Source organism: Lissotriton vulgaris, unplaced genomic scaffold (assembly GCF_964263255.1).
Source record: "Lissotriton vulgaris unplaced genomic scaffold, aLisVul1.2 SCAFFOLD_370, whole genome shotgun sequence".
Classification (NCBI taxonomy): Eukaryota; Metazoa; Chordata; class Amphibia; order Caudata; family Salamandridae; genus Lissotriton; species Lissotriton vulgaris.
In genome coordinates, this window is record NW_028247800.1 from 1,303,186 (window position 1) to 1,321,364 (window position 18,179).

Here is an 18,179-nt window from a genome sequence, read left to right on the forward strand (position 1 = left end):
CTAATATTTTGCGGTATCTGGGTGGAGCAGGACGCCGACGCGTTTCGAACCCATAGAATAAATTGAGGGTTCTCCTCAGGACAAGGATTGGGGGTCGTTGTTGCTTATACTTGAAATGTCAGGAAACTCTCTGTGCACTGGACAGGTAGCGCTACCTGTCCAGTGCAGCTTGGGTGTGCTGATGTGAAGACCGATCGAATCGCAAAAAACTTTCCGAACTACAGCGGCGGCTGCCGCTCGAGTTCGTGCACTTAAACCAACGTCTACCCAACAAGGCATAACTCTCGTAATTTCTGACTTCACGCACATCGGCACCCCTTACACTACGTAGTGTTGTATCCATCAAGGAAAACCCACAGAGAGTTTCCTGACATTTCAAGTATAAGCAACAACGACCCCCAATCCTTGTCCTGAGGAGAACCCTCAATTTATTCTATGGGTTCGAAACGCGTCGGCGTCCTGCTCCACCCAGATACCGCAAAATATTAGGGCACAATAGGAACAGAATTCGCACAAATTCTACATGTCTGCTTAGTTTTTTGTGTGTTCCTATGTTGTTGTACCATATGTTAAAATTAACACGTATCTAGTGGTGGTGGAAACAAGTAGGCTAGTATTCCATTTCTCTGTCCACTTGTTCATTTGTAATTTAGGATTGGTGCCTCAGCACAACGTTATATTTTGAGGCATAGCACAGTTGTTCATTGTAATCACAATTATTTTACGTGTATATTGTAATTTTATGTACTGTGTTTTGGTTTCAATGCATTTGTGTACTTTTGTGAATGAGGTGTGTATCTTTTGATGCCAAAAAACGTTTCAAAAAAACTTTTCCATAAAATACAAGTGATCAATCACTAATGGGTTGTCCACCTAATATTTAAGAAAGGCAGCAGGGATGATCCAGCCAACTATCGTCCCATCAGTTTGCTGGATTCATCCCAAAAGGTGGCAGGCAAGGTGGTTCTGGGTAGGATTTTGCAGTGGGTTGACGAGGGAAAAATTCTGTCTGATTTTCAGGTAGGATTTAGATCAGGGATAGGCACCATCGAGCAGACATTCCGTCTCCTAATGATATATTGGAAGGTGGTGGTACTGGGAGGGGGCAGGTTGTACCTAGTCTTTATAGACTTGCGTACTGCCTTCGACCTGGTCCCACGGGCACTACTTTGGAATGTCCTCGATGGACTAGGCCTACCACCCTACTTGCTGTTTTTGCTCAGAAAATTCCACGAAGACAATTTCGCCCAGATCAGATGGGGTGTCCAGGGAGAAAAAACATCTCGTATCCCAGTAGACAGGGGTGTCCGCCAGGGGTGTGTGCTTGCCCCCACTCTGTTTTCTCTTTATGTAAACGGAGTGGTGGAGCATCTCCTGGAACATCCAGCAGATGCACCCACCCTGGCGGGCAGAAAAGTCCCAACTCTCCTGTTTGCGGACGACACCCTTCTGATATCCAAAACACCTGCGGGCATTCAGAAATTGCTCACAAGCTTTAAATCTTTTTGTGACTCCAGGGGATTGGCAATAAATATAGGCAAGACTAAATTTCTTGTCCTTAACCCTCCTAAGAAATCGATTTCCCCTCCTGCCTTAGACTCTATCCCCCTTGAAAGAGTCAAGGAATTTGATTACCTCGGAATACGGCTCTGTGATACCATGAGCTGGAAGGCACACCACCAAAAGGTATTCCTGACTCACAAAAGGGCCACAGGAGCCTTGCTTAAGGAACAGCGAGCCTCATCTTTAAAACCAATCGGGGCATTGATAGATATATACAGAGCGAGGGTTGTGAGTGCCGCCCTGTATGGGGCTGAACTGTGGGGCTTACAGAAAGTTGATACCCTGGCCCACCTTGAAAATAATTTTCACAAGGATTTGATGAGGTTGCCCCATAGCACTCCTACAATCCCACTACTGTTAGATACAGGTACTCGCCCAATCTGTGAGCAAGCTAATTTACGACCTTTGCTTCTCTGGTCCCGGATCTGGAACGTCCCCGAACTGTGCAGCTACGCTGATGCCTTAAAAGACCTTCTGTCGCTTCCAGGTTGCAGTAAGATACCCTGGTTTAGGGAAGTCAAACGCCTCCTTTATGAGCTGGATTTGGGTGACGCCTGGGTCAACAAAACCGCACCCCCCAAGCAGTTCCTGAAGAAGGTGTATTGGCTATGGGTAAACAATAAGAGAACACACAATTCCAACCACTGCAAATCTGTCGCCAAGTTTTTATTGGTCAAAGAGATCCCCTATAAGCATGAGCGAATTTTGCGGATCTCGCGTTCGCGAATTTTGCGGATTTGCGGATTCGCAATCCGCAAAATCCGCGAATTTCCGCGAATTTGCGGATTTTTTTTTTTTTTGTGTTTGCGCGGGTTTCTGCCAGTTCGCGAGGGTTTTGTACAATGTCGCAAATTGCGAACTTACCTGTCGGGTCGCAAGTTTCGCGAACTTGTTGTTTCTACGTGTCCAGCCTGTTTGGGACACTCTTCTTCATCACTGCCACTCTCTGTCACCACTGCCACTCTCTGACTACTCATGCCACCCTCTGGCCCACCCATGCCACCCTCTGTTTCATCACAGCACCCTCTGGTTGTCCAGTCAGTGTACATTATTGTGGCAACAAGCACACCTTCCCTGCCTCAAGTGACCTGAATTAATTTGGGGCTGATTAATGTGTCACAGAATATTTTTTTAGCTGGCACCTGCTTCCTTAGTGCTTCCTGATTAGTGATCTTTTGAACTTGCTAAGTGCTTTCATTGTTGCAAAATTAGTTACAACACCTGCCCTGCCCCAACTGACAATAATGAATTAGGGGCTGAATAATGGATTTGAACCTCCAGCCTGGCTCCTGCTTGTCTCCCTTAGCTGTAATTCAGGACCTTTGTGGCATATATGTAACTATTCTGAGGTTCAGAGCAGGGTCACATAATAGTTGCAACCTGCAACTGAACTCTGGAGGGGCCCCTCAGGAAGCACTACAGAAAATGGCTACTAATGATGAGCCTGAACTTTTGAACCTGGTAAGTAGTTACTTTCAGTTTTGCTAAGAGCGTATTTCTGCAATTTTGCACTTATTCGCACTTATTCGCGGGGCGCGAACTCACGCGAACAGTGCGAGCAGTGCGAGCCAAATCCGCTGCTCGCGGATTTGCGGATTTTGCGGGAGATTCGCAAATCTCGCGGATTGCGGATTTCCCGAAAATCCGCAAAATCCGCGAGCGGAACGGATTTTCCGCCCACCCCTAATCCCCTATAGGGAACCCTATCTGGACCTGATTCATAATTCTGGTGACAGATCTCTGTATTTTAAATTTAGAGTGGGTGTGCTCCCCCTAGGCTCGTTTACTTCTACCTGGAAACCTCCTCTTCAAACACTTCCGCATTGCCCGTTCTGTGTTTCAAGGGTTGAGTCCATCGCCCATCTACTGTTTGAGTGTAAGGCTTATGCAGCACCTAGATCGAAATGGCTAAAACCATTGTGTAGGAGCCTAGGAACAAGATCACACTCAGAAGCCCTACGCATACTATGCTCAGATGCCCGCCCATTTTTTGCATGTTGTATGGCAAAATTTTTAGGTTGGGCCTGGCGTATAAGAACCTCTAGGAAGCTGCTGCTCCAGTAAAGTGCCCACTGATGAACTATATTCCGTATGGGTGTTCAAATGTTAATGTCGCCCTTATTTGCACATCTCGCTCTTATTGCTTTTATTGCTTTTATTATCAAACCTGAAGGTATTTTACATTATGTATATTGTATTGTTTTATTTGATGCTCTGTATTGCTTTTATGATATGTACTGTATCGAAATAAAGCTTATACTACTACTACTTAACAAAACGACAAAACCAATAGCTCACCCATCGGCGAGACCTTTTGGCTATATCAATGTTTCTTATCAAAACCAACGGGTTTGCACAGAGGAGGGTCATTTTTAAGACCTTCCCTTGCTTGTCTAAATGCATGGGAGGTAAATACGCCCCACGTGCCTTGTTCAAAGATGAGAGGGAGAGAAGTACAAGAAACAGCACAAGGGGGCTCTTAACTTTCTCTGTGCCATTATTTCCTGTAACACCCACCACTGCTATGTCCAAGTGATGTCCAAGTGCAGGAGGCATTTTGCACCCCTCAGCTTGCCCAAAGGTGTGATGATATTCCCCGTACCCTTACCTTGTCCAAATTCCCTACCCACCAGCGCATTACCATGATCAGAGGAAATGTGATCACTTCACTTCTTACCCAAAGGCCCCATGTTCAAATCCCTTTTGCAATCACACACTCCGCGTTTCACAAAATCACAGGGCTTGTGACAGTAAAAGGTATTTTCTTAATGCACAAAAAGCAAGTTGGAAAATTCTTTCTGACTCATAAAAGGGTTTTTGTGATGGGTGTCTCACTCCTATTTGCGATTCAGAAAGCAATGTATCACATACCTTCGATGAGATACCCCAAGTTGGGTGACAAGAACGGTCCCCTTATAATTCCTTCCCCTTTTTGTATCATACAAGATTCCTTTAGGGGAGCAGACAGTGAAAACTGCCTACTCCCTCCATGTCTTCTCAACTGGTGAGCATATGTTTTTTAAAGGAGCACCTGTGCTTTTAATGAACATTGGCTGCTTTAAACACACGTTTCCCATTTAGTAAGGCTAATGACTAGATGGAGCTCTACTATCCATTTCAGTCCCCCATACCTGCATTGACCGCTATTGAAATTGCATAATTACTATTCATTAGGCAGGTTGTTTTGCGTACCCTGTCAACAGACAGTTTTGAATGTGACTTGTTAGTACATAGGTCGCATTGCAAATTGCATTCCCATTCGTAAAGCAGTTGGTGTGCAAATTGCACATTTCCGGTTTGTGAAGGGGAACGATATAAGGGGCCTTTACACCCTTAACCCTCCTTCATTGCTAAGGGTGGTAGAGTGCTAATTATTCAGTAAGCTAAACTGCACTGGGCAAATGTGAAGGGTCAGGATTTCGGTCATTTCCCTGCTCCATCCTTGTGGAAGGGCAGAGGATTTCGGTCATGTCCCCGCTCCATCCTTGTCGAAGGACAGAGGATTTCGGTCATGTCCCCGCTCCATCCTTGTCGAAGGACAGAGGATTTCGGTCATTTCCCCACTCCATCCTTGTTGAAGGACAGAGGATTTCGGTCATGTCCCCGCTCCATCCTTGTCGAAGGACAGAGGATTTCGGTCATTTCCCCACTCCATCCTTGTCGAAGGACAGAGGATTTCGGTCATGTCCCCGCTCCATCCTTGTCGAAGGACAGAGGATTTCGGTCAGTTCCCTACTCCATCCTTGTCGAAGGACAGAGGATTTTGGTCATGTCCCCGCTCCATCCTTGTCGAAGGACAGAGGATTTTGGTCATTTCCCCGCTCCATCCTTGGCGAAGGACAGAGGATTTCGGTCATTTCCACACTCCATCTTTGCGAAGGACAGAGGATTTTGGTCATTTCCCCGCTCCATCCTTGCGAAGGACAGAGGATTTTGGTCATTTCCCAGCTCCATCCTTGGCGAAGGGCAGAGCATTTCGGACATTTGACTACTCCATCCTTGTCTAAGGGCAGAGGATTTCGGTCTTTTCCCCACTCCATCCTTGTGGAAGGGCAGAGGATTTCTATAATTTCCCCACTTCATCCTTGTGGAAGGGCAGAGGATTTCGGTCTTTTCCCCACTTCATCCTTGAGGAAGGGCAGAGGATTTCTATAATTTCCCCACTTCATCCTTGTGGAAGGGCAGAGGATTTTGGTCATTTCCCCACTCCATCCTTGTGGAAATGCAGAGGATTTCAGTAATTTCCCCACTCCATCCTTGTGGAAGGGCAGAGGATTACGGTCATTTCCCCACTCCATCTTGTGGAAATGCGGAGGATTTCAGTAATTTCCCCACTCCATCATAGTGGAAGAGCAGAGGATTTCAGTCTTTTCCCCACTCCATCCTTGTGGAAGGGCAGAGGATTTCTATAATTTCCCCACTTCATCCTTGTGGAAGGGCAGAGGATTTTGTTCATTTCCCCACTCCATCCTTGTGGGAATGCAGAGGATTTCAGTACTCCATCCTTGTGGAAGGGCAGAGGATTACAGTCATTTCCCGACTCCATCCTTGTCGAAGGTCAGAGGTGGGATTTTACATAATACCTCCCACACCTTTCATAGGGGATAAAGTGGGGAATGGGATACATACTACCCCCAATCTTGGGCAGGATGGAGTTCGTAAAAACAGTTCTTAGTGAAAGTTAAGGTTAAGTCATTATGTCACTTATGACCAGGGTGGCTTTAAAGCTGTTGGCGCCCGGTGCGACAATTATTTTTGGTGACCCCGCCCCATGACCACCTCCTCGGATTCCCTCATGACGACTTAGCAAAAGTGCCTCTCATCTCTCCATAGCCCCTCCCGCACATACATTCCATTCGTTTTAAAGCACTGGTAAAAGCTGGCTTTACTAATAAGAAGGTATATTTAATCAAACAAACCATTTTAAGTAACATTAGTAATAGTTAATGAAAGACTGGGTGAAAAACAGAATGTCCTAACCTATTTTATGCAGTTTGCAGGCAGCTCTTCGATGACAGTTCGTAACAGTCACCGCACTGGGGTAACAAAAGGATCTCTGTGACAAAAGCAGTAATCCACCCAGCTATCCACATGAAATACAGATCTTTGATCTGCAATGAACGAGTTCTTTACAGTAGGCATAATAGCCATATGCACTACTTTACGGCGAGTCAAAACTGCCCCTAAGCAAATCTCTTATCTCTGTCTCTAAAAGGAACAATTAATCACAAGAGTTATATTGAAATGTATGTTACTGCCTGAAAACTGGACGCACAAGGAACTCAGCTGCAGATGTTTTTAAATCGCAAGTTATTGCTAATCACAGCTCCCCGTCCCTGCGGTCAGTGCCCACTTCCCAGGTTAGCGCCCAGTGCGGCTGCACCCTAAAGCTGGCCCTACTTTTAGAGATGTAAGTGAGGAAGAGCCTTGACTTTTATGTTTTTTATTTTTATTTTTGCAAGAACTAATGTTATCGAATTGGTCACCCATAACGTCCCTTCAACTTCATTTTTCAGGGAACACAGATGTGATCACTTTGTGAGCCTATTTTCATGTATTAATAACTGTAGTTATAAGTCGGACACTGTTATGGTGCCTGTGCTTTAGAACAAAATGAGTCAAAGCCAGTCCTTAATTTGAGCCGGTGGTTTCCGGTGCTCTGCACCAGCACTTAATTGGCAGCATCGACACTTATGACAGTCTGCCACATGGTGGGTTTCTTGTCTGATTTAGAGTGAGCACAACAACAGTTGTTTACTAATTCAATACACGTTAAAAATGACTATGACCTGTTTCCCATGCTAATCTTATAGCTTTGAGTGCCTGGAACAGTCTGAATTGTCACACTTGTAGGAGTGTGAGGGTTAGTATATGGTTTGGTACTACCATGGGCCGCACTGGCAGGGGCAATGGGTGATGTAAGCGCAGTGGCATCCTCATGAGGGCCTGGCACTTAATTTTTTTTAAACAAATTAAGCACTGGAAAGCGCCATAACAAAAAAATCTAGCTAGAAGAGAACCACCGGGGCAGCTCACTTTCGGAAAGTGAAATCTACTTTAAATAATGTAGTACAGGACCGTTTGGCATAAGATGCTTTTGTTTTTTTGCTGTTTTATATAGCGAGAACTCGACCTGAAGGTATCAGAGGCTTTACATGAGCACGAGTTGCATTACAGATGGACATATTAAGGCACAGGGAGATTAAGTGATTTACCCAGACTCGCAGGATGCTTGCGCCTCCAGCCAGATTCGAACCTGGTTCCCCAGCTTCAAAGTCGGCTGCTCTAGCCGTTAAGCTACATCCCTTGGCCTTGCACTGACCCTTGCCCCTGCGTCCTGATATCGAAGGCCATATTCTTTGGGACCAGGGCTTAATTCTTTAGTTCTAAATCAGGAGCTGCTATTTGCTTTGTACAAAACAGCACGTGTAATTATTTACGGCACATTGTGTTTTAATTCTGTAATTGGACTAGGTACCTGGCCCTACAGGTTAAAGGTGAGTGTCTTATCTCTAACCCCACTGGTCCTCCTCATCCTGAGGCGTTTACGCTGACCCACAGTTGAACCTCGTAATCACACACCTGTTTACCAATATTGTTGCAGAGTTAATGAGGTGTGAAAGGACCAGCCAGGGTCAAAGGCCATCCCTGACCCCCTGTCACACATTTGAACACACTGGGATGAAACAGACGCCATGTCTTTACCAGTAATATGCAGGGATGCTAATTCACTAAAAAGCCAGTGGTGGCGGACGGAATATTTCGAGCCTTTGACATCTCCAACAATATCACATATTTGGCCACGTGCTCCAGCGTTATGTTCCCGAAAGAGCTACCAGCTTCCTGGTACCCTCGGTCTGGGGTAAGCTCACTGCCAAGCACCACAGGGTAGCTAGAGACACACCTGGACTTTTGGAATAACAGCTCCCACACTTTAATCAGCACCAGCTTCACTGGCACTACTCCTGGGCACCACCAAACTCCAGCTTCACTGGTACTACTACTGGGCACCACCAAACACCAGCTTCACTGGTACTACTCCTGGGCACCACCAAACACCAACTTCTCTGGCACTGCTCCTGGGCACCACCAAACACCAGCTTCTCTGGCACTGCTCCCGGGCACCAGTCAACACCAGCTTTCTGGCACTACTCCTGGGAACCACCAACCACCAGTTTCTCTGGCACTACTCCTTGGCACCACCAAACATCAGCTTCACAGGCACTACTCCCGGGCACCACCAAACACCAGCTTCTCTGGCACTGCTCCTGGGCACCACTCAACACCAGCTTTCAGATACTACTCCTGGGCACCACCAAACACCAACTTCTCTGGCACTGATCCTGGGCACCACTCAACACCAGCTTTCTGGCACTACTCCTGGGCACCACCAACCACCAGTTTCTCTGACACTACTCCTGGGCACCACCAAACACCAGCTTCACAGGCACTACTCCCGGGCACCACCAAACACCAGCTTCTCTGGCACTGCTCCTGGGCACGACCAAACACCAGCTTCTCTGGCATTGCTCCCGGGCACCACTCAGCACTAGCTTTCTGGTACTACTCCTGGGAACCACCAACCACCAGCTTCTCTGGCACTACTCCTGGGCACCACCAAACACCAGCTTCACAGGCAGTACTCCAGGGCACCACCAAACACCAGCTTCTTTGGCACTGCTCTTGGGCACCACCAAATACCAGCTTCATGGGCACGACTTCTGGGCACCACCAAACACCAGCTTCTCTGGCACTGCTCCCGGGCACCACGAAACACCTGCTTTCTGGCACTACTCCTGGGCCACACCAACCACCAGCTTCACGGGCAGTACTCCCAGGCACCACCAAACACCAGATTCTCTGGCACTGCTCCTGGGCACCACCAAATACCAGCTTCATGGGCATGACTCCTGGGCACCGCCAAGCACCAGCTTTTCTGCCACTACTCCTCGGCACCACTCAACACCAGCTTTTCTGGCACTACTCCTCGGCACCACTCAACACCAGCTTTTCTGGCACTACTCCTCGGCACCACTCAACACCATCTTCTCTGGCACTACTCCCAGGTGCTGCCAAACACCAGCTTTTCTGGCACTACTCTTCGGCACCACTCAACACCAGTTTCTCTGGCACTACTCCTCGGCACCACTCAACACCAGCTTCTCTGGCACTACTCCCAGGCACTGCCAAACGCCTGCTTCTCTGGCACTACTCCTCGGCACCACTCAACACCAGCTTTTCTGGCACTACTCCTGAGCCCCACTCAACACCAGCTTTTCTTGCACTACTCCTGAGCCCCACTCAACACCAGCTTCTCTGGCACTACTCCCAGGTGCTGCCAAACACCAGCTTTTCTGGCACTACTCCTCGGCACCACTCAACACCAGCTTTTCTGGCACTACTCTTCGGCACCACTCAACACCAGTTTCTCTGGCACTGCTCCTCGGCACCACTCAACACCAGCTTCTCTGGCACTACTACCAGCTTCTCTGGCACTACTCCTGAGCACCACTCAACACCAGCGTCTCTGGCACCACCCCTGAGCACCACTCAACACCAGCAGCTCTGGGTGGGTACAGCCACACATCAGGGATTATTGCTCCCATACATTACTCACCACCGGCTTCACTGTAAGCACCATTTCTCCACCATCTTTTACTAAGAGGTCACTTAGGTAAAACCAGTGTACAAAAGGGCCCGATAGATTCAAAGGATCCGCTGAACTAATCAGTGCCACCACAATTTCAAGGTGGATGTCTGTTGCTTGCACCTATTATCCATCACTTTGCTAAGCAATGCATCCCAAGACAAGATATGGCTACCTTTCTGGTCAATCACATGCAACACGAAAACACTTCCACCATAGGCTCACAACAAAGACAAAACTCTTTTGATCACCCCCACCCCCACAATTTATAGCATGCTACCAGTGCAAGCAGCAACAATCACTATATGAATGCTACAACATATTTGAGGGCTATGGGAATTCCAATGATCTGAAACTGCAAACAGATTTCAGAGCACTGTTTACTTCCTGTTCTGGCATTAGCTCCATGGCCTGGGAGGCAAGAGGTGGCAGAGGCGATTCCAGCAACAATCAAAGGGCAAATAAGGGGTAGCATCAAGAGCTATATGTAGAGTACCACAGCACACATAGATGCATGCTGATGCCTCTCAGGATTGTTTTTGTGCCCGAAGGTGTCCCTTCCTGCTCAAAACCAATCCTACATGCAACACAGGTACCCTGCACCATGATGTAAAAGGTGCCTGCGTTGGCGCTAGGCAGCCAACATGGCACCAGTGCAGGGGAAAGGAAGGAATGCACCGCATTCCTTTTATACAGCACATTCCTGCCTTTTGCCTGTCAGGCAATGCAGCGCAGCAAGGTGACTTGCTGCGCTTCACTGCACAATGTAACAAAGTCATAAATACGCCCCTTGGTTGTTTTTTTTAGTGCTGTGATGTCACTGCAGTGACAAGCTGGTATTTGAAATGTGTGTTGTTGATAATCTTCTGTTCTGACACATACAGAATAAAGAGCTTTGATAATAAAAAGAAAACTGAGCAAAAAACTGTCATCACTTCACTGGCTCTGCTTCCTTTAAGAGAAAAAACAAAATGGAGAACTCCGGCCTGAAAACCCAAGACCAGTGAATCTCCATTTTTCTGCATTCCTAAACTGAGCAAAAAGTATTTTCTGAATGAATTTGGTAACGTATTTCTGGAGAAAAAAAAGGAACACGGGATCCGCAAATCTGGAAAAAAACAAAAAAATGAACCCCACTGACGATACCTATTAGACAGGAATTGTAAGTTAATTATTTTTTTAGGTGAATGTGAGAGTTTTGGGCAATCATTAAAAAAGCACATGCACAAGGAGAAGAAGTCTGCTTTCTATCTTTGCCAAGACCCAGACAGAAAGTGGAAAGAGATGCAGGCATGTCCTAATTTGTTCCCAGGATTGATGATGGTCTCAGTTGTCACATCCGGAAGGTGTTGCATAGCTGCACACTTGGGTACCTTACTATGGTTTTCTAGCCTTAATAACCTTCCAGGAGTCAGAGGTCAGCCACTCGTAACCTTCTTACCACAAAGTGATGGAAAAATAGGTGCTTATGTGGCTGATCATTCCACACAGAGAAGTTCTCTCTATGTACAGAGGATCTCTCTTGATCTCTACTGGTAGAACCTGTGGGCATTTAATCTCAGAGGCTCACCACTTTCAAGCAGCTGGTCCTGTTAAACTCCTCTTTAAATCCCACTTTTTTAAAGTCAACCTAACAGTTCTTGATTGACAGTCTCAAAAGAAGCAGAGAGATATAAAGTTAGATTTCCTCAGCAATGCCCCTAATCTTGCCAAGTCCTTAATTGATGGAGAACATCCACCAAGAGCCCCTCTGCGCCTTACCTAGGGCAAAAATCTAATTGATGCATGTCCAGGGTAATTTTCTCTTCTCAGAATGGTGTCAGCCTGGCGGACAAATGGTATTCTACCCTCTTGGCCATTAAAGGTAGAAAGGTGATTATACTGACATTTTAGGGGTTAATTAGCACTCAATCCCAGTTTTTAACAGAGTTTTAACCACCCCTTTAATCAATAAATCAATAAATTGTGGTGCAAGGTCCACCCTCCACAGCCGCGCAATATTCACTTAGTCACCATAAATCCCAACTTCATCCATATTTGATCCATTCAGGGAAGGTGAGTCTCCTCCCAAACATAAGCACTTCTTCGCAGTAGCACCCAGGGCACTCCCGCATATTGTGTTCCTTTATTGAGTCACAGATTCCCAGTATTGCTAAATTACTGTGCAGCTCCAGATAATGATAAAAAATGTACCTGTCTGGCCACAGTTTCTATGACACAATGCTGAGGATAATCTTCACATCTGTAACATAGTGGTGCATGCATAACAACACCTTTGTATGACTTTTAGTTGGACCCGTCGGAACCTAGATCTCATAAGGAGCTCACAGGGGGGTGTAAAGACCTCTGGCCACTCATCGTCTTCCAGACCTTCTAGGGGTCGCTCCCAGTACGCCCTCAGCCTTGTTATGGTATCAGGGGAATTATTTATCAATTTACGGTAAGTGAGGGAAATTGCCTGTCTGGGCATATAATTAGTCAATAGTCTGTTTTCCAGTGGGACGATTCGGGGAGATCCTCTCCCTTTGTCAGAAAATGTCGTACTTGCAAATAGCAAATGGTTTCATTGGGGGGACAGTTGGCATTCAGGTGCACATGCATCAACATAGGCAATTGTGATTCCTCAATTGCGATTATGAAGGAATCGCAATTGCCTATGCATGTAGAAACCGCCCAAAAAATTGTGATTCCTACACATTCCTTATTTGCGACTCACAAATTGTGAGTCGCAAATAAGCAATGGCTTCCTATTCATTCCTATGGGCCCATAGGAATGAATGGGAATTGCATGCCCAATTTGCGAGTACCAAATAGGTACTCGCAAATTGCACATGCTATTTCAAGGGTGCCAAAACGACACCCTGTTGCACCTGTGAAATTACAATTTATCCACATGTTGCGCGCACACATGCCCTTTATTTGTGTGTGTAACATGGAGAAATCATAAATTACCATCAACTTCAGATTGACGGTAATTTGCGATTCATATTTGCGAAATCACAAATGTTTTTTGTTTAATGCATTGCATTTAAGGAATCGCAATTTGCGATTCCTTAAATGCAATCGCAATTTAAGTAATCGCATATTTTGTGATTTCTTAAATTACGATTTTTACATTTAGGATGATTCATCCGAAATGCTAAATATCAGTCACAAAGGGGCAGATTCTACAAATCTGCCCCTTTGCAACCAGTTTTTAGGTTGATGCATGTGGCCCACCATGAAGTTTGCTAATCTTTGTTGGAAACAGTTCTGCCGGATTGTCATGAGATGGGGAAAACTGTATCATGAGACTAAAAGTCTTTAATAAATGTAAAGAAAACTGGTTCGTTTGGTGTTTTTTTGTTGCTCCTCTAGTATAGAAGCTGTATTTGCTCCCGCCATGAGGATCTTGTATCTTTCAATTTTTTTCTATATTCTTCTTGGAGAGGGTGATAGCCATTCTTCCATTTGCGCTCACATTGCCTGAGGTATTATGAGGCATATTACCTAGAAGTGCATTAGAAAACGCACAACGCACATTCCCATATCGCCGGCTATCGCCGGATTTTTTCGCCGTGATAGCGCACAATTATCAATGCTCATCATGTAGGCGAAATGAAATCCGGCGATAGCCGGCGATATGGCACATTAGCGCATGAAAACAAACGTTGTTTTCATGCACTAATGTGTGCATTGATAATATGGGAGGGTGGAATCAGCGTTATGATCCACACCCCCATGTTATCAATGCCCTAACACCTGGTCAGAGCAGGCGTTGGGAGACCTGCGATAAACGAGTTTATCGCAGGTCTGCCTCTCCCAAAGCCTGCCTTGGTAATAGGGTGTTCCCACCTCCAACCACATTTTACATGTGTTTGGACGTGGGAACGCCCACTTTGCATGTCATTAGCGATGTTTGTCGCTGACATGCAAAGTGGGCTTGAGCCAGGCGTTAAAATGCCCTTGTGGATAGGGCTCTAGAAGTATCGCCGCTTTCTCTGCACAATTCGCCGAAAAAGCGGCGATACTTCCCCTTGCTAATATGCCCCTTAGTTCTCAGCTCTATAGTGAACCTTCTATTACACAGTGTTGCTGGTTTACGCCAACTGTTTATCGAAGGAGCCATTGAGTAATGGCCATTTAAACTGCTTCCATGAGTAGTATAGACGGCTGCATGTAACCTGAAGCTATGTATAGCTCTTTGTAGAGAGCAGGCTTCCTCCATAATAAAATGCCCCCTCTTTCCTGTCAAATCAGCCTCTCCTCATGTGCAGCTCCTAGTTTACTGGGGGATAGAACTACTAAGAAGTTGATCAATAGTTGTTTGCCCAGGAGAGAGGGATGATGTAAATCCTATCCACAACCTCAATTGACTTAAACAACATCTGGTCTAATGTATGCCCGTATTTATGTGTGGAGTCTTTCACTGTTTGTTTCAGGCCCAGATACCCCAACTCATTGGCAAGTTGCAAACAAGTAGTAGAAGTATCTCTGTCTCGTTGGTCTTTCTGTAACACAAATATTATTGCATCCCTTGGAGTGGTGCATACAAACCCCTATGGCCATACAGAAATAACAGGAGTGGGTGGTGTCACTCTGTCAGTTTCTTGAGTCTAAATCAATCTAAATTCTTATGAGCACAAACATTGTGCTCTAGTGTGACATAGTTTACAGGTTCATAACGGTGCACAGACAAAATATCGACTCCAAAATATCGACTGGACATAAAATTGACTTTTAAATATAGACTGGACAAAATATCGACTGGACATTATATCGACTACAAAAATATCGTTTTTAAGGTAAGTGAAGTAATATCGACTGTATAAAATATAGATAGCAAAAATATCGAATTTTTAATAATATATAATAATTTATAGTGTATTTTTAAGTAATAAAATGTGTGAAAAGTGTGTGTTAATGTTATAAATAATTTTATTAAAAGAATTTTGTTTTTATAATAATTGCGTAATGTAATTCTGTAGCGGGTTGTGGGTTTATAGGGGAATAGGGTGGGAAGTAATTTAATTATAATTAATTAAATATGTAAATTAATTAATTGATATTAATTTAAAATTAATTTATATGTGTTAATTAATTTAATAGTAATTGCAAATTAATTAATAATAATTGAATAATTGGTAAATATGTAAATTTTACTAATTTAATGCAGTAGCGGGTTGTGGGATTATAGGGGAATAGGGTGGGAAGTAAATTAATTAATAATAATTAAATATGTTAATATATTTATTGATAGCAATTAGTAAATAATTGAAAATTAATTTATATGTGTTAATTAATTAAATAGTAATTGTTAATATTTTTATATTAATTGATTAATTTGTTAATATGTGATTTTTACAAATTTAATTATTACAACTGCGCTTTCCAACGCTTTCCCTACTGTTGCACCCACTGGAGTGGGAATAGTAATTTTAACCCATACGCTATCCAACACTTTCCCTACTGTTGCACCCACTGGAGTGGGAATAGTAATTTTAACCCCTTCGCTATCCAACGCTTTCCCTACTGTTGCACCCACTGGAGTTGGAATAGTAATTTTAACCCCTACGCTATCCAACGCTTTCCCTACTGTTGCACCCACTGGAGTGGGAATAGTAATTTTAACCCCTACGCTATCCAACGCTTTCCCTACTGTTGCACCCACTGGAGTTGGAATAGTAGTTTTAACCCCTACGCTATCCAACGCTTTCCCTACTGTTGCACCCACTGGAGTTGGAATAGTAATTTTAACCCCTATGCTATCCAACGCTTTCCCTACTGTTGCACCCACTGGAGTTGGAATAGTAATTGTAACCCCTACGCTATCCAACGCTTTCCCTACTGTTGCACCCACTGGAGTGGGAATAGTAATTTTAACCCCTACGCTATCCAACGCTTTCCCTACTGTTGCACCCACTGGAGTTGGAATAGTAATTTTAACCCCTACGCTATCCAACGCTTTCCCTACTGTTGCATCCACTGGAGTTGGAATAGTAGTTTTAACCCCTACGCTATCCAACGCTTTCCCTACTGTTGCACCCACTGGAGTTGGAATAGTAATTTTAACCCCTACGCTATCCAACGCTTTCCCTACTGTTGCATCCACTGGAGTTGGAATAGTAATTTTAACCCCTACGCTATCCAACGCTTTCCCTACTGTTGCACCCACTGGAGTGGGAATAGTAATTTTAACCCCTACGCTATCCAATGCTTTCCCTACGCTTGCACTCTTTGAAGTGGGAATAGTATTTTTTACACTTCTGGTATTGTACGGTAATATAATAGTATCTTATTTAATTATAGTATGTTACTATATATATGTTTTAACAAATATGATTGTAAAAAATTATTTTTATTAATTTTATTTATTATTTAATTATTATAAGGTAATTTAAGTATTTTTAAGTATATTTTAGTAATTAAAATTTAATATTAATGTAATTTAACACTGTTTTTAATAAAGTCGATATTTTTTACAACTATATTATTGTAAACGATATTTTGTACTCGATATTTTTGTACTTACCTGTTTGTAGATACAAACTCGATATTTTGACTGTCGATATTTTGTCCACGATATTTTTGCAAGTCGATATTTTGTCCCTCGATATTATTTCAGTGATCCGTTAATAACTACTTCTCAACAAGCCTACTACTAAGCATAGTGACTCCTCTGTGTCATTTAAGCACCTAAGTATACTGTGTAGATGGGATGGACGGAGCCATGTTGCAATCCTCAAACAATTGATAGCAAAAACACTGTGTTGTCGTGGTGTAAAGCATTCTATTTCAACTGTAGTATATACAAACAACAGATTTTTAAATATGAGCTTTTCTTGACTAGTTTTATATAACTAAGGAAACCTCGTGATTCCACAGCATATCCACACATGCGTTTGTTATATATTTGCATTGATATCGAGTTATTTAAATCCATAACTCTACAAACACAGTGTGAACATCAGCATCGAAAGATTAAAGAGTGTGGTTTATCTTTACACCATCATGGGTAGACATCACTGTGCTCCTTCTATGCCCACTAACCCACCTACTTCTACCCATGCTAGTACATGGGTTGTACATTTTCGTTTTCTGAATAACTGTTGCTCATTTAATGTCACCTAAAAGCAGACACCTACATTTGCTTTAGTCAAGATAAGATTGAAAAATTGAAACGCAAACTTTTGTAGGATTTTGTATCCTAAATCCCAGTTTGCATTTGGCAATTTTCTGAAATGAATGTATGAAAACATATCATGAGTAGACGAATAGCCAACTTTCTGCTGCTCAGGTTTATGGGGCATTCCTGGTTTGGTTAACTTTTGCAATACTACAGTTGTCTTGTCAATGTATCCCCTCCAACAATAGAAATACCAAACTGAGGGTAAACCACCAAATATCTATCCTTGGTAAGCGGAACTACCTTTGGGCATTATTTAACTGAGGTCAAATCAGGGCTCCTACCTAACTCTTAACTGTGGTACTAAGCATTATTAGATCTCAGTGGGAACACACAATCACCTCTGCTCTTACTCCTCCTATGTTCCCTTCTACCGGTTGCCTCATGCTATCATCACCAGACTTACATCTTTATTTAGTGTTGTTTTATTTGGGATCCAGGTGGTTCGCCAATAATCCTGTAATTAGCAGATCTAACTCTCACTTGACAGCACTAGATTAAAGTAAGATGGTAGTTCAAGCATGTTTGGGCCAACATTTGTGAGTCTGAGACCTCTCTCATGTGACATTAGGGAGGGCCCAAGTAGATTTTAAAAAGAAATTCAGGCCAAATTTAAAAAGCCCTTGTCTGTGCTCTTGCGTTACCCAAGGCAGCGCAAGGCAATGCAAGGATTAAAGTAAGATTTAAAAAGCGACGCAAATCCACATTGTGTGGCTATGCCTGGTTTAGTAAATTCAAAGTAATACAAAACACCATGGGACAAGGGTCTCTGCATTGGTGCTAGACAGCACCCAGTACGCCTGT